The following is a 26,472-nucleotide window of genomic DNA, read 5'->3' as shown; positions in this document are numbered from 1 at the left end:
ATTCAAATTTCAGCTTCTGGGCATACAGGGCACCAGAAGGTCCCGTGATTTGTTCACTGCACAAAAGCAGGTCAGAGCAATCTACTCCTAGTAGCAGCAGAATCAGTGCCTTAGAATCCCAATCAGGAATCTAATTGGTGGTCGATCTTAGATGAGGGTGGTAGAGTGTGACGTCTGGTGTGGGAATCTGGCTGCGATTGTCAAGCAAGCTATCACACTTCAGTAGGGTTGGTAGGGGAAAATGGGTTCCACCTTCAAGTGGCTCAATCACAAAGCCACTTGCCTTCCGTCACACCATGCACTGGACTCCAGCTCACGTCTTGAGGATGGGCTGTATCTCTTCCCCATCCAAGCTAAAGAGGTCAAAGAACTCTGGACTAGCTAGAGATCGGTTGCTTTCCCCATCCAAGAAAACATATGTATAGCCTGCTCCGAATGCCCTGCAGGGCAGCATTGTCATTCCTTCTACCTGAAGAATCAGACCAATGGCCCATCTGGTTCAGCTTCCTTTCTCACAGTGTCCACTAGATGCCTGCTGTTAGCCTGCAAGCTGAACCTGAGCACGGGAGCCCTCTTCTCCCTTGTGTTCCCCAGCAACTGGTAGTCAGGAGGCCTACTGCCTCTGATACTGGAGAAAGAACCCAGCCATCAATAAAGCCCAATTAATTCCAGCTCTGATATGAAGATGTGCTCTCAGGCAGAGCACAGTGTGATCCCTGAAGGCAGGCTTAAGGCTTGAAGTAACAAACATGTACAAACAGGTTTACCCCATATGGAAGATAACCTGGGGGACTGCTTGGCTGGTAGCCAGCCGTACAGGAAGTTTGCAGGATGAAAGGGAAGATCGAAGAGAGAGAAGGTAGCAGTGTGACTTGGCCTTTTACCAGGTCTACGAAGGTCACACCCACCTACTAGTCACATGCAAGGAAGGATGCTCCAGGCCAGGGGGAACAAGAAGTTTCAACTGGCTGGACATTCCCCTTGCATGTCCACTCTAGCAAAACAATGAATGTTGTACTTGACTGCTCCCAGTGGATTACACCCCACACGGGTCACAGTCAGCCTTTAGTCTTCAAGCAACACCCTGTTCTTTCAGAAGAGAAATGTTGACAACAAGGAAGAGCAAACCGTGTTGCAGCTTGATAGCTCTTGACAGGCCTGATTTGATTAACCCTCCAGATCTTATAAAGACGCTGTTAGGAAAGGCACAGCTCGATAAATTAGAAGTTTAGGATATAGGACTGTGAGCCTGACATGACAAGAGCTTTTAAATGATTAACTTAGCAAAAATCAAATGTACAAGATGTGATTGCAGGGCGGGCATACTAACATATGCTTTCCCTCTCCAGGATCCATGAATATCTATAGCATTCAATTACTGCAAAGTATATCAAAGCCTCTGCATGTCTGTTTCAGTTACGGGCTTTTAATTTGGGGGGCAGGGGAGAGAAATTACAACAGGGCACATTCCTACAGTATCCTATGAAACTAACAGTGATTTAGTTAATACATGCTTCATTTCAGAATACCTTTTTCCCAGATAAATCATTTCATTCATCACTTTATGTTCTTATTTCAAAGAGGTGCCTTTAAAGCAGCTGCTCTTTTTGAATGTATCTATGGCAGTACGGGGCAGTACTGGACAGATCTTTCCAGTTCTATAGGACTAGGTTGCTGAACGCACATGTCCTGAACACTTGGCCTACCTGGTGGAAAGTCTGCATGTCAAGCCCCCAGTTGAGGGTCAATCCACATCTCCAAAGTCCAAACTGGGCAGCAGAGCTGACGTACTGCAGAGATCCTGGACCATCCAGGTCATAAACAAGGGAAGTTGAGCAGACACAGCACCTCAGCTCTGCTGCCCTTTTATACTTTGCATTCTTTTTGCAGCATCTGGGCTTGACAAGGCATGTGACCCTCACCTGTTCTGGGCCTACTCCAGCTGAGGAATCACACACCTCCTCCCAGAACTAGCGAGCCCCATCTGGCCAGCTAGGGAGCTGGGCTGTGGGCCCTTGCCTACCTCAGCCACTTAGAGCACCACTCCTGCTGCTCCCTACGCTTCAGAGTCCACCGTGTTCATGGGAACAGGGGCGCCTGTGACTCTGGTGATGGGTCCTGCTGCTCTGGTTCCTGTATGCTGACCCTCCATCCCCTCATCACCCTCCATTACCCCGTGAGTACTTCCTGCACTACCTCTCCACCCCCAGCTTACCCTGGTGTATCCCAGCCTCGGCTACACCGCTCAATGGAATCCTCTTCCTCCTCTCCGTTGTCCTGCCAGTTGACAGCACACAATTTGGGGTCAGATAAATTAAACTCTGAGAAAGGTGTCACAATTGAGCCTTGCTTGAACAACATGGTTTTCCTGGAGCTCTAGTGTGTCCTTGTTTTGTCTTGTCTTCTGCCTTGTTCCTTGACCCTGCCTCCTGATTTGTCCTTTGGTTCTGGCATCTCCCATGGCTTCTGGTTCTGGTCTCTATTTACACTGCTGCCCATGGCCCAGCCTTGACCAAAGGCCCATCTAGTCCAGCATCCTCTTCTCACAGTGGCCAACCAGATGCCTATGGAAGCCCACATAAGTGCAACAGCATTCTCCCCCTTTGTGATTCCCAGTAGCTGGTATACAGAGGCCTATTATGCCCAACATTGTGAAACAAAGCCATCGTGGCTAATAGTGACAGATAACCTTTACCTCCATGAACTTGCCAAGTCTTCTTCTTTTGCCCCCTTCTCAGCCAGCTGCCTCTTTCTACATGCAGTTAATTCATGAAGGGAGTTTGGGTTCATTAATTTTGTTTATTAAGAAACGAGTTTCGTTTGGACCCTACTTCCAGCTCACTGCCATATGCAAGAATAATTAATTCTTTATTATCAACAACATCTGAGTTGAATTTCAGTGAAGCCTGAAGTTGAAATGATGACAGTATATCTTAAAAAAGAGGATCCCAAGTGTGAGTTCAAATATGCATGTGCCAACATCAAGTGATAACTTGCACACCCAAAAGAACCATTACAGATCAAGCACCATAGGCACAACTTTTCTATTACCCTTTCAGTCAATTGTCCTCTTCCCTATTGCTTCATGGCAATACTTTGCTAGTAAGTCAAAGGCAGGAATTTGGGTATAACTTTTGGTGCAGCACTAATGCTTCATCTCATATGTAGTAGCAGCAGCAGTAATTAAATAACAATAACAGCATATGTTGTCTCAAATCCTGCATATGTGGTGGATGTAGGCCATTCATATATTGTGTACTATATTGCTATATGTATGGTCATTGAGGGAGAAAAGCAGCTATACTCTTGGTATATCTTAATTCACTTCCACACTGCAAAAAAATCATTGTGCATGTTAACTCCTTCATCCAGATAAATATGTTGATATAATAGGTTGATATAGCAATGTCCTTGTGTCTCTGATTATCTGGTGATCTTTTGCATCCTTTTTTCTTTTCTTTTCCCTCAGATATTGCCTCAGTATGAGAACTGACATTCAGAGCAATGATTGATATACCTCTTAGTAGAGGGTAGCCTTGAGTCCTTGTTCTGTCTACCATGGTTAATGCTGTCAATTCTGTGAGCTGTATTTACCTGTTTAGGGAGTAAAGGACTGATTCTAAACTCACCATCCAGAACAGATGATCAGTGCTGTCAGTGTGGACAACACCATCCATCTGTTTCGCGAAGAGGTTGTTTTGTGGAGCCTGCTATTCTGCCAAAACATCTTCTGGGAATAGACGTAGAAATGTTCTGCAACTTTGTATCCTCCAGATTTTTTCAACTACAATCCACATCATCCCTGTCCATTGGCCACACTGGCTGGAGCAGATGAGAATTGTACAGTGGTACACGGGTGGCACTGTGGATTAAACCACAGAGCCTAGGACTTGCCGATCAGAAGGTCGGCGGTTCGAATCCCCACAACGGGGTGAGCTCCCATAGCTCGGTCCCTGTTCCTACCAACCTAGCAGTTCGAAAGCACGTCAAAGTGCAAGTAGATAAATAGGTACCACTCTGGTGGGAAGCTAAACGGCGTTTTCGTGTGCTGCTCTGGTTCGCCAGAAGCGGCTTAGTCATGCTGGCCACATGACCTGGAAGCTGTCTGCGGACAAACGCTGGCTCCCTCGGCCAATAAAGCCAGATGAGCGCCGCAACCCCAGAGTCAGCCACGACTGGACCTAATGGTCAGGGGTCCTTTTACCTTTACCTTTACCTCGGGTTAAGTACTTAATTCGTTCCAGAGGTCCATTCTTAACCAGAAACTGTTCTTAACCTGAAGCACCACTTTAGCTAATGGGGCCTGCCGCTGCCGCTGCGCCACCGGAGCACCATTTCTGTTCTCATCCTGAAGCAAAGTTCTTAACCCAATGTACTATTTCTGGGTTAGCAGAGTCTGTAACCTGAAGCATATGTAACCCGAGGTACCACTGTAGTCCCAAACAATTTGAGGGCATTGGGGTGAGGAAGAATATTTAGAGAAGTTGTGCTGTTCTTCACCTCTATATGCCCAAATAAGACTTTAGCTCTTTGCTTCTATTCCTGTTCAGCCTGATCATGAGTGTGGTTACTGGTGCTGGGGTGTCACAAAGGCACAGATCTGATGTCTCTCACTTCTTGAAGGAAGAGGCAACTATGGGGTGGGGAGGGGATAGTTATGGCATAAGTTTCCCTGAATACAGTTTTATTTATCAGCCCCTGTTTCCTAATAATACCTCTCTATAGCCTCATGCACATCAACAAAGCAGTTCATCGGCAACAGTTGGACAGAGACACTCTCACAGGCACTAGAGAAAGCTTGATCTGCTGTGTTTTCAAAAAAGTGGGATTTTAGAGTTTTGTGAAAACAACTTCTTAAATGTTCATCCAGTATCTGGAACCAACATTTAGCTATCCTTGTGGACCTGCATGTGGGTTTTTTACATTGTTTATCTGAAAATAAATAATGTAGAGGAATTTGATTTGGATTTTCCAAGAGCAAAACATAAATCCTAGCACATTTCTCTGATGCCACTTTATAGGTTTGGTCTTATCATTCATTTCAGAGAAAGGGAATAAGTCTTGGAGGCAAAATGATGCCTGGGGTGAAATAAATTGTAAGCCTTTCGGCTAATGGTTCTCAAATGTTTTCCTTGTCTACAAACATATTTGCTAAATGCTCGTCTAATGGTGGTTCCCACTGAGCTTATTACGTGGCATTTGTACACTACTCGTTAGCAGAGATGGCGGGTAGGAATACAGAGAGAAAGCATCTCATTTAGGAAGCAGACCAACAGATTTGAATGTTTTCCTTATCTCCATAATGGCTACTCAGTTGGGATTCTGGGAACAGAATCTATAATTATGATAATCTGGGGACATTTGTTCTTTAGGATGAGGGTGCTTTTTAATAACTCTGAATGAAGGCTAAGGCTGCAGTCTTGAGAGTACATCATTCAGCTCACTGAATGAAGTGGGGTTTCTTTCCAAATAAACAAGCTTAGGGATATTCTGCACAACAACGCAAAGCAGGTGACATCTGTTCATCTATAGCAAAACAAGCACGTGGAAGGAGCCACAGCTTGGTGGTACAGATGGCACATGAAGAACGGCCATAGTTCCATCTTCAGCATCTTCAGGCAGGGGCAAAGAAATCCCCTGCCTAAAATAGTGTTGCGCTCCAAAAAAATCCTGCTTCTCCTCACCCCCCAAGCATTCTCCATAAATTAATGAGAAAAGAAATTGCATTCAGAAATGCTCATAAGGCCAGGGAAATTTTGATTATTTTCTCAGAGGTCAGGTACAGGAGTTTTCATGAGCTTACCTTACTTTTGAAGTGATCAGGGGTGTTTGGGAGTAGGGATGGCAGAGAAATCCAATTCATTTCACATTCAAAGATGAACCTACCTAATTCACACTTTCTGATACATTCTGAGAGTCAAGTCATAGTTTGAGTTTCAGTTCAGATAAGTAAACTCTGCTGTGAGGCACAGAAATGTTTATTTGTTAAATTTATGTGCGACATTTCTACCCGTTACGGGCCCTTAAAGCAGCTTACATAAAATCAGTAGAACTACTGAAAAACATCAGACAGAAACAGTCTAATTTAAAATGAATGGTGATAATGGGCTTTAAAAATCTATGAAGCAATAAAATTGGTTATTTTAATTCACTGAGCTCAAATTCAAGTCTTTGGGATCTTTCTCCATCTCCAGAAAACATTGAGGGAAACAAGAATATCATTATTTTTTACCATGATTTTGCATTAAGGGTAGCTATTCATGGAGTTTCCCATCAGATTAATTGTTTTCTAACAGACTACATTCCTGCTTGGAAGGGCACAATTATTTTTAAATTAGTTAAAGAAATCAGGAACTGATTCTGCTATTTTCAGTAACTAATTTTCTTTCAGGAAAAGACATGTGACTGAGATTAGATTTGGGCATACAGACTTTCAGAAATAGACACAACTGATTAGGACAAGGATTTACCCAAATGGGTTACAAGGGGAAGCATGATGAATGTGGTTGCAAGATAATAGAATTTATGTTGTGGTCTGACATATTGTAGTTAGGAAAGGGATGCTGAGATTAATGGATAGATGGAAATTAGTTATTTTATTGGATTTGATTGTTTAATTTATACTTCTTGCTATCTGTTGCCTGGAGTGATACTAACATCTCTATACCCATAGCTGTAAGATGGGAGATAATGATTTCAATCTACTGTACTTTGCATTGGTTGTTGTGATAGTGATTTTGACAAAGTATGCAAATATTTAAATGTACTATTTAATGTAAAGGGACGCGGGTGGCGCTGTGGGTAAAACCTCAGCGCCTAGGACTTGCCGATCGCATGGTCAGCGGTTCGAATCCCCGCGGCGGGGTGCGCTCCCGTCGTTCGGTCCCAGCGCCTGCCAACCTAGCAGTTCGAAAGCACCTCCGGATGCAAGTAGATAAATAGGGACCGCTTACCAGCGGGAAGGTAAACGGCATTCCGTGTGCTGCGCTGGCTCACCAGATTCAGCTTGTCACGCTGGCCACGTGACCCTGAAGTGTCTGCGGACAGCGCTGGCTCCCAGCCTATAGAGTGAGATGAGCGCACAACCCTAGAGTCTGTCAAGACTGGCCCGTATGGGCAGGGGTACCTTTACCTTTACCTTACTATTTAATGTATTAAATCCAAAGGGGGTGATTAAATCCAAGTCTATATCTTTCCTTCCCACTCTCCCATACAATGGACATTGGTGGCCCTTTTGCCAGCTCTCTTACACACCAAACACACACACACACACACACACACACACACACACACACACACACTACCAATAATTGCAGATCTGTAGATTTCTACATGTGGGGAACCAACTGAACTGTCCACCAGAATGAGATTTTAACATTAAGAAATGAGACTTTTTCACAAAATGTTCCATTATGATGAGTTTGTCAATAAAATGGCTAATGAATACTTGACTAATTGCAATCCCCCCGCCAAAACCAAGGTACACTCAAGTCCCTATCTGTGACAAGCCTGAAGGGTAGAACTGTATGCTTAAGAACAATTGGTTTAATGTGTATTCAAGCGCACTTAATGTTCTACGGACTGAACACACTGAAAGTAATTACCTTGGATTACTGTGAGAAGGCTGATAGAGAGGTATGAAGGAAGACCCTGTAATCTGGTTAATATTATTATTATGGGCATCATAATTACAAGATGAATGATGTTCAGCTTTGCCCATTTCATACAGACCCATCACCAGCTAAAGGCAAATAAGCATGATAATAGAAAACAGAGAGCGCAGAAGTACCTGTAGAACTCAAACAACAAAAGCTGAATGTATTCTGTGAGCATCAGCCACATCAGTCTGATATGATGCAATGAAATTATCTTGCAGAGATTCAGAATGCTGAAACATTATAGAGAAACACCTTATACACCAAATTATGTGGATTCTGTACGTGGAATGTGAAATAGTTTCAGAATAACTCCAATCTAAATTCATATATTTAGTTAGACCATTATTAAAAAAATTATCGAACTTCCAGTAAGGTATTGTATGTTATTTCTTTTGCATCATTGACTCCAAAGATCAAATTAATTACATGCTGTCCTGTCCCGTTTCCTTGCATGCTTGAAAATGAGGTTTATGTATGCAGAATATTGCAGCTTCCTTTTGTACCAATTATCCCCTTTGTCCTTGTGGAAAGTGTGACAGCTAGTCAAATTCAGTGCCGGTTTATTCAGAAGTAAGCCATGCTGCGTTCAGTGGGACTTGCTGCCTTGCGAGTGTGTTTGAGACTGCAGCCATAAGAATAAAAGTGATGAGTGCTGAGACTTCCACAACTGGCTACTCTGATTGGCTAGGGGCAAGACAGATGATTCTTCTATCCGTGCTGTTGGTGGGAATACTGGTGGGGAGGGGGGTGCCATGAACCTTGCTTCCTCACGGCAGCAACACAAAGATGATGAGGGGTGTGGAAGGGTTGGAGCTTTTCAGGCAGACCAGCAGAGCCAATCTGGTCCTCACACCAGTGCAACTGAATTACCCAACCTTACCACTGCTCTTCCCTTCCAATACTGGGAGGCCAAGTCAATGGGGCTGCCCCTCCCTGTTGGCCACTCCTGCTTCTGGGATTAAGTGGGGTTATCAGAGACTGAATTTAGGCCCTTAGCACTCCAGAGACTTAAGTCATTTGTTAGCTTGCAGAGTTGTTAGCTATTCTGCTCACAGAGTTGCAATCTTCAAACAAAATATCTAAACAGAATTGTTTCTAAAACTGGATTAATGTTGGCAGATTATATCTCATGAGCGAGAGAAGAATGCAGGCACTAGCCAGGGGCATGAGGTGAGGTCTTGAAGCCATTTGCCTCAGGCAGCAGATTCGACCCCCCTCTTCCTCCTGCCCACTGTTGTGCCACTGCCAGCTCCACTGGGGCTTCCCTCACTGCTAACACGATGCCGTTGCCCTCACTGCTGTGCCTGCTGCACCGTTGCTGCCGCTGTGTCATGGCAGCAGTGTGACTGCAGCTGCAGGTGGGGGTTCAGTTGCGGTGATGGGACTGGTAGCAGTGGGGGTGCAACAGTGGGGGCAGAGAGGAAGAAGGGACCCAGATTTGGGGGGGGCATCGGGTCATGGGCTGTGTCAAGGCATTTTGCCTACAGCAGCAAAACTTCTCAGGCCAGCCCTGGCACTAGCCCTCAGTCAGCTGGGTTAGAGCTGATGGTCCTTTCTTCAGTAACAAGCATGGTCACTTAGTCACTGAAAGGATGGAAGCGGGTTTTGTGCTTGGAAGACGTGGCATTCATACTTCAAGCCCAAGTCTATGTGTCTCCACACACACACACACACACACACACACACACACATCCTTTGGCTGCCAAAATTGTGAGCAATTATTTCACTGGTCCAATTCATTAGCTAAATAGTACTTAATTAAGACTGCCTAATATTTGTCTTGGAGAGCTGCATTGATAGTAGGAGGAGTGTGTGACAATCACTTATGCCAGTTAGCATCGCATTACCTTAATTACTTATTTTGTGTACCTGCTCAGTGCCCAATGGGAATGTAGACAGATGCCTTATACTGAGTGCAAAGTCCCAACCTATCTTATCTTTCCTTTCACCCTTGCTTAGCTCAGGGGACCTTTGGAATCACAAGGTCCTGGTGAGTCCCATATTCGTGAACTAGGAGGTTTAAGGCTCCTCTCATCAAAGGGTTTGCTTGTGCACATATCCAAAGTCTCTAAATATATCTCCTTTGTAACCCTACACCCTATAGAAAGGGGTTGCTTACCTATATTCAAGATGGGCAGTGGTTGCAGCCCTGGCACAGCTCCCCTGGGATGGGAGAGTCCTTTCACCTTTGCAGCAAATTGGGCCAATTTGGGAGATTTGCCTTCCTCAAAGCAATCACAACTTTCGGTGGGTAAGGCATTGGGTGGAATCCTTAGTCTATTCTCGGGTGCAGGGTGACATGGTACACCACCCCAACTGCAAGCAGGCGTGATATCTCAGGGTACCCCAGTTAAAGGGGTCGGAGTGGGTGTTCTGTCCTGAAGCCAAGTGGGGAGCAGAGGGAGCATAAAAACTTGCAGCCCAGGGAGGGCCACCTTAGTTGATCCACATCTTGAGGTGGCCCATAACCCAGGCACAACCCTGTCCTAACAGCAGCCTTGTGTCAGGAGGCTGATACAAGATACAGACCCAGTGCCTAGCCAAAGCCTGCTATATCATTCATCAATAAAGTTGTGGCCAAAATTTTCATCCAAGAAAGTTGTTGTGCCAAGATTGTTCATCCTATCATCACTTCACACTTCCATCCTCGGGGTGGTAGACTGTACGTGGGTTGGTCCACAACCCATTCTCTAATTCATAGGGTTAGCTCTCTTGCTCAGGCATCCCCAACCTGCGGCCCTCCAGATGTTTTGGCCTACAACTTCCATGATCCCTAGCTAACAGGGCCAGTGGTCAGGGATGATGGGAATTGTAATCCAAAACATCTGGAGGGCCGAAGGTTGGGGAAGACTGCTCTTGCTGGTATCAGGTAAAGCAAGTTTCAGGTTTTTACATTCGCTTTTTTATTATCCTGTCATCTGTCCTTGAGTTCAAATTGCTCTTTGAAGTTGCCTTTTGATGTACAGACTGAGCTATTAAAAGTATGAGTCAGAAAAAAATGGGAGACCTTAAATCAAATGCTTGCATTGATTATTTGAGGAAATTTTGGATTACTTTTAACATTAGAAAAGAGCTGGGACCAGTAAGTAGGGCCAGCTTCATTAAGATCAAGGTCTTTAAACAATTCAGTAAAAATATGGGGGGAGGGGTCTTTTCTTTTGAACCACGGGCAGTGACACGCTTTTGGCAAAATAACTCTCATTCATTTTATTTTATGCTGGGCATATGTAGTTGCAATGGCATTTTTCAGTATTCAAGTTTATTTTTGTTGCAGCCAAAGTAAAAAATAATTTTATTCCTAACATACACGTAAACTTGCTGTTTAAGGTCATAACACTTCCTTTCTGGCATTATGAAAGTAATTATTTCCTAAATCTGGTATTCCTTTTTTCAACCTCTTGTGAATAACCTTTTCATCATTATTAAATGGAGATTCTATTTTATGAGTCATTTCATTTTGAATTAAAGAGAGTTTGGAGTTCAGATTCCAGCGGGATATCTGTATTAATCCTGTTACAGTAATTGTAAAGTACAAAAAAGAACAAAGAATCTGATGACCCTTGAAAGCAGCCCTCCTCAACCTGGTGCCCTCCAGATGTTGCTGGACTATAGATTTATTGTGCCATAAGCTTTTGTGGAATTCACAAAATATATGAATAACAATCCTAAACTGAAAGATACAGAAGTATAGCAGAAATAGAAACAGAGGGGTTATAGAGACATCATAAACAAGATGGATAAACCATTGCATTTCTAGAAAAAGCCCAGATATATACAGAAGATAAACACCAGGCGTAGTTTCAAATGGCAGCATCATTAGGCAACTGTCAATGGACCACCACTGCTAACACTGTTGTCCTGGGCCCCTTTCTTGAGGGCTGGGTGTGTATGCTGGGTGGATCCTCAATTTTAATTACCCACAATGCCCCAGAATGACAAGGAAGCATGATCAATCACAATGGCAACAGCACAAGCCCCGTTGGAGGAGTGCCACAACTGCTCTCACCACCACCACCACTCTTCTCCTCCTCCAAGAGCCTTCTCCTTCTCCTCCACTTATCCTTCTCCTCCATCCACCCACCACATCTAGAAAAAGTAGAAAGAAAGGATCTTTGGAGGGCAGAAATGATTAGGGTAGATGTATTGGTGTGTTCCTTAGCACATGCAAAGTCTGTCTATGATCCCTAGGCATAATCTAGACCACATAAAACACCCCTAAATGCCATGGATTTCTGTCCAAAGGGAACCATTTTTGTATACACACTCCTGCTCCACTGAAATCAATGAAAAGTAGTCATTTGCAACTTTGAGCTGCACTTCCAGGGCTGGTTTACAAAAATAAGATGAAAAATTAAGCTGAAATATAACAATACAGTTTTACATACTCGTCTCGATTCTGTTTCAAATGTTTAGCTTCAACATTAAAAAGACGAAGGAGTCTAATAATGCCAGGTCCGGTTTATGTAGTGACTGAATTTAGGTTTCTCTTAATAGAAACAGCACTTTGCTATCTGTATTTGAGGAAACATTCAGTACCATTGATGCATCCAGGCCTCTACAATGCCAGCTTCTCAGATAGACTTCTCCCCTCAGAGTGTCTAAGTGGAAACTATGTTTCAAGGGCTGTCAATCCAGCCTCTTAAAGGAGCCACCAAAAAGCTTTGTCAGGGCAAGCAAATGCAGTGCATTTTAAATGCTATACGGAATTGGTAATATTAGTGTTCGCCTGAATTGTAACCATTTATGTGTTAGCACATGATCACCAAGAGGCAGAAGGGGGAATATTTCCAGTCAACTGCCCAGGAAAGAAATGGTCTGAAGCCAGTTTCTATAGGAAAACTTTTCTCATCTGGTAAATCTCTTCATGCCTTCGGGCAATAGCTGCTTCATACTATTAAACAAAAAGAGGTGTGTACTTAAAAACAACAGCACATTTTTGCTCCAGTTTTTGTAGCTCCTGGAAATTCACCACAATCCTAGACTGAAACATTAACTTCTTGGTTTGTTTAGGAATTGGTCATAAACATTTATTTTAGCTGTAGATTATCATTATAGGTGCCACCTTTTATTTTATTTACTGTGTTGGTGAATGAAAGAATTCTAACAGCATATAGGTGAACTCTTTGCTTTTCAGGTGAAAGTAAATCTGAATTTTGTCTGCCTTATCAGCATGCCTACGCAGTTGCCAACAAAAATTTAGAAAAGTGTGTGTTCTCCATTACAGTCTTTGCCCCTTGCCAGGCCATATACTAACTATTTAGATTACTTTTTTCAAAAAATGTTATATGTTTCCCCGAAAGTACTCCCTCTTCATTGAGCAAGTAGGTGATGAGGTTTGGAGATGTGGATTGCCACACTGGGAGGAAGGAAAGGGTTCCAAAAATAAAGGAGGGGACAGCCTCAAGAGCTTGAGGATGGGGAGCAGCTGCTATTCCAACACTCGAAGGATATGGCCTTTATCCCTCTCCTCCCCATCTGACACCTGAATTGTTGCTGTCATTTGAAAGGCAATTACCAACCAAAGTCAGAGCAGGTATAATCAAGAGCAAGGATGGGGAGGGAACCTGTGCCTCCCATCAAATGTTGCTGGACTCCAACTCCCATCAGCCCCTGCCAGCATAGCCAATGTCCAGGGATGATGGGAACTGTAATCCAACAACACCAAGAGGGCCACAGGTCCCCCATGCCTGGTCAAGGGTGTGGCAGAGTCCATGGGCATACATCCAATTTTAACGCACAATTGGCTCAGAATAAACTGAGCTGATCTCTGTCGCTCTCTGTGATAGGGGTAAGTCAATTATGACTTAGACTGAGGAGGGCAGGAGAATGAGTTCAGCCATCATAAAGGACCCCTGGCAATTAAATCCAGTCGCAGACGACTCTGGGGTTGCGGCGCTCATCTTGCTTTACTGGCCGAGGGAGCCGGCGTACAGCTGTTACAGTTGGTCATGTGGCCAATGCCCCTACCGAACTTCAGGAGGGGGGGTTGCGGGCTCACGACTCCGCCCACACTCCCGCGGGGCTGTCCCCAGCCTCATGGGAGCCAGGGATTCCCTCAATTTGCATCCCCACCCACCGCCAGCCAATCGGCTGGCGGCGGAGGCGGGCCTTCAAGAGGCCACTTAAGGTCGGGGCAGCCCTTGGCTCGCCCCTTTTCTCTCCCTACCCGACGACTAACATGACTAAGCCGCTTCTGGCAAACCAGAGCAGCGCACGGAAACTCTGTTTACCTTCCTGCCAGAGCGGCACCTATTTATCTACTTGCACGTTGAAGTGCTTTCGAACTGCTAGGTTGGCAGGAGCTGGGACCAAACAACGGGAGCTCACCCCATTGCAGGGATTCAAACCGCCAACCTTCCAATCGGCAAGCCCAGAGGCTCAGTGGTGTAAACCACAGCACCACCTGTGTCCCTACTGGCTGCAAGAAGAAAGCATAAAAAGAAACATGAATTGTTGAGTTAAAAATTAGAGATAGGAATGGAAATCCTTAAAATGTTTATACACTTTTTCTTTGAACCAGGGATGTGGAGTAGGTGGGCTTCTGTGTGTTTATTTTTATTTTATTATTATAATTTTTATCCCACCTTTCCCTCAATAAGCTCAATGTGGTGTACATGGTTCTCCTCCATATTTTATCTTCACAACAACCCTATGAGGTAGCTTTATGACTAGTGGGGATTTGCACCCTGATCTCCCAAGGTCCTAGTCTGTCAGTCTAACTACATCACACTGGCTTCCAAAGTTGTTGAACACCACCTCGCCCCAACCAAGGATGATGGGATTTAGGGTTCAACAACATCTGGAGACCACACATTCCCTGCCCCTCCTTCAAACTATAACATCCTCCCTTCAGAAAGGAAGAAGCTCACACTTTAGAATATAATTTTGCTCACAGTGTCCTACTTTATTTTTTGAAGCAAATTAATTTCTAAATGGTTCTACAGTTGACAGATTACTAGCCAGAAGGCATGCAATAAAAACAAACTCCAACATAATTAAGAATGGTCCTAAAAGGGACAGGGGAAAGAAACAAATGGATTATCAAAGCTAATGAGAACTTTTGCCGATTATGATATTAATAACATTCTCAATTCATTTAACAAGCTTCATAAGAGCTTTATCTGAAAGCAAAATTACTAAAGTTTATCCTCTGAACACAGGGATTTAATTGAACAACCAATGTGTGAGAAACTGATATAAGATTGCAGGAACAACCAAGTCCCAGCAAGGAGCAGCTTCCTATCTGAAGTGTGCCAAGCAATGCTGTAACTAACCATAACCACATTGAGCGCAAACCATAGGTTTTGCGCCTTCCACCCCCTGGATATTGCTATATATTGTTACAGATATATATTTAAATTAAAACCACAGATTTAAAATAAAAGTAAATGAAGAAAAGTTGCAATTGATTGTGGCTACCAACATTCTGACTTGGTAGTTCATCGCTCTTTCTGCGGGAGCGAAGCCGCGCGGCTGCTGCCGATGAGCGCCGACCTTTCCTCCTCAACCATTGGATTTTAAATTATCTACTCGCGAGTAAGTGTTACTCTATTTTGGATTTACAAACTCAGAAATTCGGCTGAAAGCGGGAGACGAAAAAGAGGAAGTCCGTCTCCCGGCAAAGCTTACAGATCAAAGGCAAAGGAACTGACAGGCTGGAAGCAGTAGAAAAGGATTTTAAAAAGTGGAAGTATTATGCGTCTGACAGAACTGAGGTTTGAAATGAAAGGCAAGTTTTCTCTTTAATTTAATTTACTCTATAGTGTGGAAGTAATTAGGGAACCTTCTCCTTTGGTGGACTTTAAAGTTTAAAACCCAGCCTCGGGATGGCAGGGGAAAAGAATGTCTTTTGCGGATACAATCTATAAAATTGAAATAGATACATAGAGGCAACTCTGGACTACATAACTAAGTAACTGTATCCTGCGCCTAGAGAGGTGATATTTGTGGCAATTTTGGAAGGGCTCTGCTAGTGGAAAAAAGTTTTAAGGACTATTGGTAAACTATTTAGCTGCAGGAACTTTAATGGCGACCAAAACTTTTTTCCTTCTCTCCTGAACTCCAACTGTACTCCCTCTAACTGTACTCCCTCTAGTGGAGACTGGGATTTACAACTTCTTGGGAACTAACTTTGTTTTGTCTCTCCGCCGTTGTTATCTACACTGAGGTCTGTCCTTCCCATGGAACATTGGACAGCTTGACCTTGACTCATAGACAGGTGGGGAATGAGTGGCCAACCGAAAACAAGATCTGCAAAAGCGAAAGCAGCAAAAGGCCAGCTTGTGCAAACAACTTTGACTTCTCAGTCACGTAGATCATCAGTTCCTGCTGTACTGAAGGGAATTGAACTTCCAACAGTAGCTGAATTGAAGGGAACTGAACCTTTAACAACAGCTGAACTAAAGGAAGCTGAACAACCAGCAATAGAGGATATGGCTGCAGGTGGATCTGATGTACTTCTGAAGGAAATGCTACAACAATTTGCAATTTTAAATAAGAAGGTTGATGACCAAACAGCAAAAATTGACTTAGCCACATCCTCCATTACAAAGCTATCTGAACAAGTGGCACAGCACTCACAAGCAATTGGGAATCTGAAAGACGCTACTTCTGAGAATCGGAAATTGGCCGAAGCTGCGAACGAAAAAGCTGACCAAGCAATTCAAAAAGTGGATGAATTGAAAGGAGAGGTAAGGCCACTACATAAGCACATCAGTGATCAGCAGGCCTACCTGTCTATGGTGGAATTGAGAAACCGGGAAAATAATTTAAGATTACGCTCTATCCCAGAGCTTGAAAAGGAAGATTTGACTGGTTTTTTGACAGTAGAATTTTCCAAATTCTGGGGAATAAAGGAAGACGAAGACTTTAAAATAACAACGGCATTTAGATTGGGAAGTGTCACCAGGAAGGACAGACCCAGAGACTGCCTGATTATCCTAAGGACCAAACAGGAGAGAGACAAAATACTTGACCTTCATTTTAATAAATCACTTGAGATCCAGGATAGAAGAGCGGAAATTTACAAGGATATACCAAAACAATTACTGGATCTCAGAGCCATCTATACTGACCTAGCAAGACTTTTGAGAGGCAACGGAATACCTTATAGGTGGGAGTTCCCACAAGGTCTATCTTTTAAATACAAAGGAAAGAAGGTTAGAATTAGGACAAAAGAGGACAACCAGAAGTTCCTGCACGACCACGGAGAGGATCTCCAGAAGGGAATAGCAGTCCCTTGGCCCCCGCCACAGCCTGGATTGGAACCAACACCATCTCCCTCGGACCCGGACAAAAAGGAGGACACCCCATAAAGAGCAACAACAGATTGATACAGGATGTCTCTGCAGCTGTACAGCTGGAATATTAATGGTGCAAATTCCCCGGAAAAACGAAAAAGGATCTTTCATATTTTGAAAAAGGAAAATTTGGATGTAATTTGCTTGCAAGAAACGCACGTGACTAGGCTCCACAGGAAAGTACTAATTAACAAAAGACTAGGCCAAGAATTTGTTTCATCAGACAAAGTAAAAAAGAGAGGCCTGGTGATCTACGTAAAGGAGAACCTAGCACCGAAATTTTTGTTTAAAGATGAGCAAGGGAGAATCTTGGCAATTGAAATACAATCTCAAGGAGAAAAAGTTTTGATATTAGGAATTTATGCACCAAATGAGGGGAAAGCAGAATTTTACAAGAAGCTACATGAGACATTACTGGACTATCTGGACTATTCGAACATCATTATGATGGGAGACATGAATGGGGTGGTCTCCACTTTGATGGATAAGTCACAGAGCCAAAATTTAACTAAGGATGGCAGACTACCGAAAACTTTTTTTGAACTGACAGACAATATGGATTTGATTGACATTTGGCGGACAAGGAACCCCCTAGGTAGAGAGGGGACTTTCTTTTCTGAGGCCCACTCATCATGGACGAGAATCGACCAAATCTGGACAACTAGAGGGCTGGCACCGAAGACTATAAGAGTGGAAATCTGCCCAAAGACTTGCTCCGACCATAACGCCCTGAAAATGGAATTGAGACTTACTCCAGCCGGATCCTTCAGATGGAAAATGAATGACACCCTCTTTAGAGATCAAGAGATTGTAAAGAAGGCCCAAAAAACATTAAAGGACTATTTTGAAATCAACCTGAACACTTCAGTGGAAAAAAGAACAATCTGGGACGCTAGTAAAGCTGTAATGAGGGGGTTTCTGATACAACAAAACACAATTAAGAAAAAACTCTGGAATGGGAAAAAGGATAAAATATTAGAGAAGATAAGAGATGGAGAGAAAAGATTGAGATCTAAACCAAAATCCAAAGAGATCTTGCGAGAAATCAAATTCTATCAGGCACAATATTTGAAATTGATAAACCAAGAAGTGGAATGGAAAATTAAACAAATGAGACAAAGATCCTTTGAGTCAGCAAATAAATGTGGAAAACTGCTGGCATGGCAGTTGAAAAAAAGACAGAAATTTAACTACGTTACCAATCTAGAGGTGGAAGGGAAAAATATCCAGAAACCAGGTGAAATTAGAAAGTGTTTCCAGAAATACTTCAAAAAGTTGTATACACAAGGGCCTGAGGAAGTGTCTGAGATGGAACGATTTTTGAAACTCAACGGCTTACCAGAACTATCTCAGGAGAAGAGATCAATCTTGAACTGTAAAATAACACAACAGGAAATTGAGGATGCCATTCAGAATATGCAGTTGGGCAAATCTCCAGGCCCAGATGGGCTCACCTCCAAGTACTATAAGATACTAAAAGACTACTTGATTCTTCCATTAATGGAGGTTTGCAATCAGATTATGGGGGGAGGAAGGGCACCGGAAACGTGGAAAGAAGCCTTCATCACATTGATACCCAAAGTGGAAACTGAAAAGAATCAACTTAGGAACTACCGTCCCATCTCACTCCTAAATGTGGATTACAAAATATTTGCAGACATTTTGGCAAGTAGATTGAAAAAGGTTTTAAATGAAGTAATTCATAAGGACCAAGCAGGCTTTCTTCCTGGTAGGCATTTGTTTGACAATACTAGGAATATTATCGATATTCTGGAACTTTTACAAACAAATATTAACACTAAAGCAGTGTTAATTTTTATTGATGCTGAGAAGGCCTTTGACAACATTTCTTGGAAATTTATGAAGAAAAACTTGGAAGGGATGGGAGTGGGACGGGGGTTTGAAAATGGCATAGAAGCAATTTATTCAGAACAAAAAGCTAAGTTGATAGTGAACAATGTGGTGACAGAGGAGTTCCATATTGAAAAAGGAACACGCCAGGGGTGCCCCCTATCCCCACTATTATTTATATCAGTCCTGGAGGTTTTGCTGAACATGATTAGGAGGGACCGGCAAATACAGGGGATTACGGTTGGAGTGAAACAATATAAATTGAAAGCATTCGCAGATGACTTAGTAATAACACTACAGGAGCCAGAATCCAGTACAAAAAGAGTTCTGGAATTGATACAAGAATTTGGTCGGGTGGCGGGATTTAAGTTGAACAAACAAAAAACTAAAGTTTTGGGGAAAAACTTGACGCCTTTAGAAATAGAGGGGTTTCAGAAGGAAACAGAGTTAACTGTGGTTAAGAAAGTGAAATACCTGGGGGTAAACTTGACGCCTAAAAATTTGAATTTGTTTAAGGACAATTATGAGAAATGCTGGTCAGAAGTTAAGAAAGATTTGGAAATTTGGTCGAGACTGAAGCTTTCCTTGCTGGGCCGAATTGCTGCTGTTAAGATGAATGTCTTGCCAAAAATGTTGTTCTTATTTCAAACCTTGCAGGTCGTGGACAGAGTGGAATGTTTTGGAAAGTGGCAGAGGGATATATCAAAGTTTGTCTGGCAGGGCAAAAAGCCCCGAATCAAGTTTAAAATACTAACTGACGCAAAAGAAAGAGGGGGGTTTGCCCTGCCGGACTTAAGGTTATACTACGAGGCGGCAGCCTTCTGCTGGTTGAAAGATTGGATCTTATTAGAGAACACAGATGTCCTAGACCTGGAAGGTTTTAACAATTCGTTAGGATGGCATGCGTATCTGTGGTACGGCAAGGCAAAAACACATGGAATGTTCAAAAACCATATTGTCAGGAAAGCAATCTTTATGGTCTGGATGAAATACAAAGACTTACTTGAAAGTAAGACTCCGAGGTGGTTATCACCAGTGGAGGCCAAGGCGCGGAAAAAACCCAATATGGAGGCCGGTTGGCCGAAATATTGGGAACTAATAGAAAAAATTGGTGACAATTGGAGGATGCGGAGCTTTGAAAACTTAAAAGATAAGGTGCAAGATTGGTTTCACTATGCCCAAATTAACGAGGTTGTTAAGTTAGACAAAAAAACAGGATTCCAGGCGGAAAAATCGAAACTTGAGACAGAGCTGTTAGAACCAAAGACCAAGGTATTATCGAGAATGTATAACTTGCTGCTTAAATGGAATACACAGGATGAGACAGTTAAATCAGCCATGATAAAGTGGGCTCAAGACATTGGTTACAATATCATGTTTGAAGACTGGGAAAGGTTATGGACCACCGGTATGAAATTTACGGCATGTAATGCCTTGAAAGAAAATATTATGAAAATGATATACAGGTGGTACATGACCCCAGTCAAGCTTGCTAAGATATACCATTTGTCTGATAACAAATGTTGGAAGTGCAAGGAGGCTGAAGGAACGTTTTTTCACCTTTGGTGGACTTGCCCAAGAGTGAAGGCCTTCTGGGAAATGATCTACAACGAGTTAAAAAAGGTGTTTAAGTACACCTTTCCTAAAAAACCGGAGGCCTTCCTCTTGGGTATTGTCGGCCAAAGGGTGTTAAAGAAGGATAGAACGTTTTTTATGTATGCCACCACGGCAGCAAGAATTTTGATCGCCAAATATTGGAAGACTCAAGATTTGCCCACACTGGAAGAGTGGCAAACGCAACTGATTGACTACATGGAGTTGGCCGAAATGACTGCCAGAATCCGAGACCTGGGAGAAGAAGCAATGGAGGAGGACTGGAAAAAATTTAAGAACTATCTGCAAAAATTTTATAAGTTATATGAACTATAAAATGACGCATAATTTGAAATGCTAGCCCCAGCAATGAGTGTGTAACATTTATGAAATTGGATAACATTATTGAAAGAATCAAAGTTTAAATGTTAAAAATGATAATATGTTTTGTTTTCAGAGTAAAGGGCAATAAGGGATTTAAACTTAAACTGCAATTGAAAGTATAAAAGAAACATATGAAACAAGGTTATAACTTGCTGATAAATTTATTGTTAAGAATGCATTGTGCGGGAGATGTGGGGAAGTTCGATAGAAAGTTGAAATAAGTTGTTGAAGGGTTATGATCCTATTTATTTTCTTTTTGTCTTTTTTTTCTTTTTTCTTCTTTCTTCTGTCTATGTTTGAAAAAATACAATAAAAACTATTTAAAAAAAAAAAGTTGCAATTGATTGTGGCTACCAACATTCTGACTTGGTAGAGCTGTGATTTTTTTTTAATCTTGCTGTTTTCATCACAATGGGGCTTGTATAGCACTTACTTAGGAAAATGTGCTGTTGTATATGTGCTGAATGCAACTAATGAATGCAATGCATTGCAATGAATGCAATGTCTTCTCACTAAAAATAATCAGTTAGTTATCCTCTGCACATTTATGGGCAGGGGAAGAGCTTCTATCTAAGAGAGCCCAAACATGATTTTCAGATAAGATTGACTCCACACTTATTTAGAAATTAAGTCGTACCACACAACATAAGCTTTTGAATACCCAGCCAGATGGGTAGGGTATAAATAATAAATTATTATTATTATTATTATTATTATTATTATGAATAAGAATTTATGTATTGATTACGCCTAGACATCTGTTGTTGAAACACACAGAGAGACTTTTAAATGTGAGGCACAACTGTTTCCAGTTGCACGCAGTTTTCTTGCCCTGCAAAAACCAATTTAACTTTGCATTATCCAAAACACCTTTTTCTCTAAATTAAAAGAACAAAGTGTTCCAACCAACAGACAACAAAAATTGTTTCATTTGAACCAAAGCCCAGCAGAGCACAGCAGAACGTATTTGCAATGTATGGCTCAGTCCTGAAAATATGAAGCAATAATCTCTGCATCACACCACAGAAATCATAACCAGCATTTTATGTCTGAGATTAGAGATTGGGGAAGGAAATGGAATCAGTCAGTGTGACAACCAGACAGGCGTAGAGCTTGACAGAGAATCTTTTCTTCTGAGTTCTTCTCCTTTTCCAGCTTCTGGCAGTCTTCCATTAGAGTCTGCCAGTTGCTGGGACAACATATGTCATTCAGCTCCCTGCTTCTGAACCTTTTATCTTACCTTCTAATGGGTCTCCTCAGTTGTCAATCCCTAGACTCTTGCTTATTTTTGCTGCCCCTGGATTATGTTTTGACTTGGACTTCATCTCTTTTGTTCAACCTTCACTTGTCGTTGACCTTGCTTTCCAAAGTGGTATTGTGCTTGGGCCTATGCCTGAGGTGAAGGACCTGCCCCGCCTACCTCTAATACTAGTAGTGGATGGTAAGGCAGAGCAGAGACGTTTACCTGAGATCCCAGCAGGTGAGTCACCAGGAGAGTGAGGGGTGAGGTGGTGGCAAGTTAATCCAACATTCCTGCCAGTCAGTGCGTGCTCTCGCTCGCTCTCTCTTTAGAAAAAAAAGGTGTCGATACTTTACAGTAAATGCCACAGTTTAAACATTTGGTGTGTTTTTTAAAAAGGGTGCTGGTACTGCATGCCCTTGATTACCCCCAGAAAAAAAGGACTGCTGCCAATGCATTTGCACCACTCTGCCTTCTCCGCCACCTTGTTCCTCCCACAGGTAAGCAGCAGAACTCACTTGCCAGAAGGTCAGTTAAGAGCTTCTGCCCCACACAGATATGCTACAGAGTTGGCCTAATCATGACACTTATTTGATCACAAACTGTATTTGAGATTGCACTAAGTAGTGCTGGCACAAAACATGCTCACCCATTTTGAAGGGTCACTCACCCCTCACAAACGGCCGGGGTGACAGCGGCTTTTCTTCACTTTTTTCAAGCAAACTCCAAGACAGTTTTCATTCATGACAATTTCCTGTATGAGTTCTTTCTTTCTTTCTTTCTTTCTTTCTTTCTTTCTTTCTTTCTTTCTTTCTTTCTTTCTGAAAAGCTCTGCACTCTCTTGCCCACAGCAGCATGGAGCAGCCCAGCAGAACATTCTAGAAGCCATGTAGTCACAAGGAGTTCCAGGAAGAACTGCCAGTCTGGAAGCTGGCACACAGAGAACTCTCCACTGCTGCAACTGCATACAAGGATTTTAGAATGGTTTAAGAGCAAATTATTTAGATACATTTTGGATCTTATAGCATTTACTTCTCAAAGCAGAGTTCAGGATCAACGTACAAGATTTAACTTCCGCTTGTATTTATCCAAATGCTGTGTGGATTTATACTTGATTTATAAGAACTGAAGAATGAATCCTGCTGGATCAAGCCAAAGGCTAGTCTAGTCCAATATCCTGTCCTCACAGTGGCCAACCACTGCCTATGGGAAGCCTGAGTGCAATAGCACTTCTTGTCATTCCCAGCTTCTGGTGTTCAGATGTGTTATTGCTTATGACAGTGGAGGGAGAACACAGCCATTATGGCTAGTAGCCATTGATAGCTCCATCTTCTATGAATTTGTCAAATCCTCATAAAAGGGATGCGGGTGGCACTGTGGGTTAAACCACAGAGCCTAGGACTTGCTGATCAAAAGGTCAGCGGTTCGAATCCCCGCAATGGGGTGAGCTCCCGTTGCTCAGTCCCTGCTCCTGCCAACCTAGCAGTTCCAAAGCACGTCAAAGTGCAAGTAGATAAATAGGTACTGCTTCGGCGGGAAGGTAAACAGCGTTTCCGTGCGCTGCTCTGGTTCGCCAGAAGCGGCTTAGTCATGTTGGCCACATGACCAACTGTAACAGCTGTACGCTGGCTCCCTCGGCCAGTAAAGCGAGATGAGCGCTGCAACCCCAGAGTCGGCCACGACTGGACCTAATGGTCAGGGGTCCCTTTACCTTTACCTTTAAGCTGGTAGCCACCATTGCCTCTTATGGGATTCATATATTACCATAACAGTGTGGCAATAATTTTCCTTTAGTCCATTCCCATGACAGTCCCAGCCATCAGGTGGTCTTCCTGTGGTAAGGGCTCATGTCTTTCACCCCAGCTATTCCATGACTCATTCAGAAGATACCCGGTGAGCACAGAATCAGACCACAGGGATGCAACCCACTCACCTATGCCATTGCAGCAACAAGTGGATTGAGCTTTAGCTTTGCGGTCCGAAAGTTAAGTCTATGGCCTTGAAGTAAATTTTACAAACTTTGTGAAATAGCTCAGGCATTTAAAAGCCAACATCGTCAAAGACTGCCTAGAATGAGCATCTACCAATCATATAAGAAAATAGTAGCATGAAATGAACAGCCTATCAATCTAGGAACACTTCAGATTCGAAGAGGAAAAAGGACCGTAATGAATGCTTATGTGAAGCTGTCTTGAAAACATCGGTACCTGAAAGGGTGAGAATTAAGAAAAACCTTTATGAAAAGAGCTTGAATGACTAGTGCAATTTGATGTACTTGTTGGCATTATGGCATGACCGTGGCTGAAACTAGCAGATGTTTCATCAGTTTATTACAGTTTTTGAGTTTTCATAGCTTTCTTAATAATTTTCCCTGTCTTCACAATCCATTTGACATTTCAAAATTCTCTCTAGCTACTTGCTCATTGACCTTCGATGAACTTGCTGAAATTATAGACAATGTCGGGGCACAATATTACCTTACTCTGAGCTTCCATCTTGGTCCCTAAAGCTCTCTCTGTGTTTTCAGTTTTTAAATATTTGCTCTGTCACAAATATTGGGCTATATTTGGGGGTAAAGCTTCAGAGATAAATACAAACTGTATCCCCTTGGTTTCCATACCAGCAGTTCAAGAAATATAAATATAAAGGAAATTACTATTACTCTCTCCCAGTTTTGAAGAGTTTGACATAGGAAGTTATACATAGCAAAGAAATGTTTATGATATATATATGATATTTACTGTTGATGATACATCAGATAATAATTTTAAAATTATATCAGATAGGATAATGGGTTTTATTGGTATATATTGATTATTGTCAGATAATTGATTATTGTCAGATTTAGAAGTTGTTTCTATTCTTTGCTTTCTTAAGATATTGTGATGTATTCGCTTAACTTTTTTATGGATAACTAGGAACCATATTGCATAGAAACAGTGTGGTGTAGTGGTTAAGGTGCTGGACTATGGCCTGGCTTCAAATTCCCACTCAGGCATGAAGTTCACTGGGTGTCCTTAGGTCATGAAGTTTACTCTCAGCCTAACCTACCTCACAGGGATGTTATTGTGAGAAGGATGTATACCACCTTGAGTTCCTTGAAAGAAAAGTGGGATATAAATGAAACAAACAAACAAACAAACAAACATAAGACATCCTCATGTGTCTTCAGGCTGAACTAAGTTCCTTTATCGAGTTGCAGGGCACATCTGCTTAGAAAAGTTTAAGGCTAAATGATAGGGGGGGAAACTGCATAGTGGAAAAAGCATGGAGATGGGTGTGCTACCACAAACGATTAGCATCTTCCTCCCTGCCACCGTTCCACAACTGTGGTTGCTACTGGATGGTAGGTGGGAAGCAGAGCAGAATTACACTATGAATTATGTCCACACTTGATATATAGTTGGTAAGAATATGGCGTTTGGTAATTAAGTGTATGTCTCATCCCGTTAGAGGAATCATAAACTCAGCCATTGAAATTCAAGAGCCACCTCTTTCATTATTTCATTTTTTAAATTATGTTCTAGATCCATACCTTGGCTGGCCCGATACATATATTTTTTTGCCTGAGGCAGAGTAACAAATGATTCCTCCTTCAAGTCAAGGTGCACAGGACTCAAAATCTGGTTAATTTTTCATGGCAACTGAGACATAAGGGCCTCTTTCTCCTCTCAGGCAATAAACAGGGGTCACCCCTGGGCACCAGTGAATCTGCCACTATCTCCTATGGCACCCACAAAAGGTCTTATTAAATATCACTTCACAAATTTCACAATACACAAGAAACTCTTTGCTCTTCCTGTTCAGTTTACAGACCCAGCCTTATCCTACACAGAACATGCTCAAATTTAATGGGATATCAGGACAGAACACTCAAGCTTCCATTTTAAGTAGAGAAGTGATTGAAAGAGCATATTGTACCTCTTGATACTCATCACTTCAGTTCACAGTTAGAGGGAGTCATGTCATATCTATATGCATGGTCATGTAGATATATGACAAGGAAGTGGTCACATTTTTAGTACCTTCCTATATTTGCAACATTCACCTAATTAAAATGGGAAACTAAGCTGCATTTTGGATTTGTCTCTTTTCCATGGCATGTTATCAGGATAAGAGCTATAATGACGTCTTCAAATGTTAACTTTAAAGTACAAGTAGACAGCCATGCTCCATACAACTATTCTAATGGGTGTGTTTTGTATAAGCAATCAGTCCTTTGTTTTGGTTGACAGCTTCCATCCCAAGAGGTGCGCAAAACCACCAGGGAATTGCTTCCTACAAAAGTGATTACTGCATCTAGTCCCCTGAGCTGTTGTATTATCTCTGTGCTTTTGCCTCTCCCCTTCTCATTTCAATTTTTATTACTGGTCAAATCCCTCTTCCCAAACATATTACAGGAAATGTAATTGAAAACAAAATTAATCAAAAGTCCAAAGTCGTCAAG

This window comes from Podarcis muralis, chromosome 3 (assembly GCF_964188315.1).
Source record: "Podarcis muralis chromosome 3, rPodMur119.hap1.1, whole genome shotgun sequence".
In the NCBI taxonomy this organism is placed as follows: domain Eukaryota; kingdom Metazoa; phylum Chordata; class Lepidosauria; order Squamata; family Lacertidae; genus Podarcis; species Podarcis muralis.
This window is presented reverse-complemented; position numbering follows the sequence as displayed.